This window comes from Mus pahari, chromosome 14 (assembly GCF_900095145.1).
Source record: "Mus pahari chromosome 14, PAHARI_EIJ_v1.1, whole genome shotgun sequence".
Taxonomy (NCBI): Eukaryota; Metazoa; Chordata; class Mammalia; order Rodentia; family Muridae; genus Mus; species Mus pahari.
This window is the reverse complement of record NC_034603.1, coordinates 21397866-21401069: the sequence shown is the minus strand read 5'-3', so window position 1 is coordinate 21401069 and position 3204 is coordinate 21397866. Positions and strand designations below refer to the sequence as shown.

The following is a 3204-nucleotide window of genomic DNA, read 5'->3' as shown; positions in this document are numbered from 1 at the left end:
GAGAGAGAGAGAGAGAGAGAGAGAGAGAGAGAGAGAGCGCCATAGCTTTTAGCAGTCTTCATCTTCCATAGCACTTTCTGAAGCTAATCCCCATTTTCCCCCTTTCAGATACTGATCACTTGCTCATCTAACTTTAGGTTACCTGTAAAATCTTAGATCGGATAGATAAACTAGTCCAACCTCAAAATGCTATCAAATTCAATCTAACTACATAAATACTGGAGAGGATAGAGAGTTAGAATAAACTCACTCTGAAGACACTACAGTAGATCTTTAAGAAAATTACAACGTGCAAGCGGAATCATTGTTTCAAAAGGGATGTAGTAGCCTGAAGACTGAAGAGACCACATGAATTTGAATGTAAAACTATGACATACAGAACATTAACTAAAATAAAAACATTCTCTTTATAGGAATTAATCACACAACTCCACCAAGCACTGTATGTCACCTTACACCCCCAAACTGTCCAGCTTGATCCAAATCACAGACCGCTAAACCCACCCCACCCCACCCCAATCAAAGAGGAGAGATTTGGCTTTTGGCTATTCTCAAGACACCCTACCTTGTCTCCACTTGAAGCAAAATTTTACTTAAAATGTGCCTACTGTTCCTACAGAGCCAACAAAAACCAGCCTGCAGATAGCCACAAACTGAATGACAACTGCTGGTATTAATTTAAAAAAGAAAAGAAAAAAAAGACTTCACCTAGGTTTTCAGGGGAGTTCATCATGAAAGGCAACTTTTTGAAACTAACTTTCTAAAAAACAACTTTTTGAGACTTTTTGTTTGGAGACTGAGGGCTTGCGAAAGGTAGTGACAATAAGGAACATAAACCTGAAGAAGTTGAAGAAGCCAGCTTTGTTAAAAACCAAGTGGCCACTTGCCAACACTTCTTTACGCATATGTGACCAAAGACGGACGAGTCTAAGGCTTCCTCTCGGTCCACATCAGCTTCTCATCAAATCTCGAGTTAAGAAGGATCTCATAAACATTTCAATACTGATAAGTTAAAAGGACCGTCCAAACAAAAGATTTTATAAAGCTTCGGAGAATCAACATGGAAACAAAGCTTTAAGCTTTGAACCACCCCCCACCCCCCTTCGGCCCCACAAAAAGCACACATTTTAAATGTCACACAAACGGCCTATTCACGGGCACCTAGGGCTTAGATTCCGGCACTGGAAAGGGGGCTAGCTTCAGCTTAAAACCTCAGCGGGGAAGAAAAAGCAGAATTCTGACTTGCAACTGACGAAACTCGGGAGAACCCTGAATCGAACTCTTGGTTCGAACTTCACTCACAACCCTTTTCAGAGCAGGGCTCTCGACTCCCCATAAAGGTGTCACCCGTGAATGAAAAGGCTAATAAGGAGACCCCACAAACACCCGGGACTCCTGTACCCCACGAGCCGTTCTCTGAGAGTGGGAAGCAACAGCAAAGTGGAAGGAACAAAGCACTGACGTCAATTACGAGATTAACCCTGCGCACAGGCAGCTGGGGAGGCCTAAACATCAATACCCAAAGCCCGGCCATGGCGATCGCCAGGTACCGGGCCGGTTCCGAGCGGGAAGGAGGGTTCCTCCTATTCCAACCCAGGTTCCCATTTTTCCACTCAAACCCCATCGACCATCCAGGACGGAAATTACCCCCCCCAGCCTCCCCCCCTTTTTTTTTTTCTTTCGGTGGAGGGGAGATGGGAGAGTGGGGGTGGGGGGAGGTGCGCAGGATCGCGAGAAGGAGGGCGAGAACTAGTTGAGAAATGATAGCCAGAATCTGGGCCTATTTTCTCTTTAACCAGGAACGGCTCGAGTCGGACGGAGGAGAAATCTTTCAGAGGATAAATCCGCCGACCGAATCTAAGGGAGGAATGGAGGAAGGGACAACAGGGAGGGAGGGGGGGGTGAGAAAAAGAAAAAAGAAAAAGAAACGGCCAGATGATGGGCGTCCGGAATGTCGGATGGGCACGGCTTGGCCTTTAAAGAAAAAAAAAAAAGAGAGAGATTTGTCTTGTTTGAAATTGATTTCGGAGAGAAAGTGGGACGAGAAGACCGAGGGCGAAGCCGGAGCCAGCGGCCCCCCGCCCCGCGGGTCTCCGCCAGCGTCAGCGGCCCGAGCCTCGCCTTCCCCGCGGCGCGGCCGCGCCTCAGTCAGACGTCAGTCAGTCAGGCAGGCAGTCAGGCAGCCGGGCGGCTTCTCACCTCCAGTCCCCGCTCCGCTAGGCCCGAACCATCTCCCGACCGCGGCGGCGGCAGCGGCGGCGGCGGCGGCGGCGGCGGGGCCCGGCCTGCACCTTCACCGGACGCGCATTCGGGCCCGCCCAGGAGGCGGCGACCGGCTGCCTGGGGCGAGGGGCAGCGGCCGATCCGGAGGCCACGGGGAGCCGAGGCGGCGCACCTCACTCGGCGGACGCCAGGGTTCCGCCCCGCTCCATGACTGCCCGGCCGAACCCCGGACGGGTGACTGAGGCGGGGGCGGGCTGACGGGGCCCTGGCACCGAGATCCCCGCCCCGTCCGCTGGGGGCGGCGGCGGCGGCGACGACGACGACTCGACTCCCGCAGCCGGGGCTGGGACTGACGCAGTGGCCGCGGCCCATGTGACCGGGGCCGGGCTGCTGCGAGCGTCACGTGACCGGGCCGCGCCCCTCCCGCAGGCAGCGCGGGGGCTGCGGGCCTGCGGCGGCCGCTCCGGAGACGGCGTCGGCGGGGCTGACGTGCGGGGGGCGCCTGGGCCCGGAGCCGGGGAGCGGGGAGGATGCGAAGTGCGGGCCGCAGCAGGTTCCGCGGGGCCGCACCAGCATCAGACCCGGGGACAGAACCCGGCCCCGGGCACACGCCCTCCTGCGCAGCCCGCTAGGGAGGCGCCGCGGGGCGGGGCGGGGCGCAGCCCGGCCGACCGGTTTTGGGGTGCAGGTGACGGCCGGGGCCCGTGTCCCGCAGCGCTCCGCAGGGGTAGGGAGGGAAGGGTGACGTGGATGTCCGCAGCGACGTCGTCCACTGCTGCGTGTGACTTACTGTGGGAGGATAAGCCGGCCCTGCATCGTCTTAAAAAATAAATAAAAAATAAAAATAAACCCTGGAGAAGCCGGGCGCCGTGGCAGGTCTGTAATCCCAGCTCTTGGGCAGCCGAGTCCAGGAGGATCGCCACGAATTCAGCCTCTGTGGGCTACTTGGTGGATTCAAGGCCAACCTGAGTTACTAACAAA

General features: G+C 55.6%; 1 protein-coding gene across 4 annotated transcripts in view; it reads right to left on the bottom strand.

The window, feature by feature from the left end:
- Nucleotides 1–2577, bottom strand: part of Aff4 (AF4/FMR2 family member 4) — a 74530-nt gene extending 71953 nt beyond the window's left edge. For 2 of the 4 annotated variants that reach the window (XM_021213026.2, XM_021213027.2), the window contains exon 1: nucleotides 2200–2577. The gene's annotated coding sequence lies outside the window, so the exon portion shown is untranslated. The remainder of the gene's footprint in view (nucleotides 1–2199) is intronic. The other 2 variants (XM_029546530.1, XM_029546533.1) reach the window with 1 other exon arrangement.
- Between the last annotated feature and the right edge of the window lie 627 nt (nucleotides 2578–3204).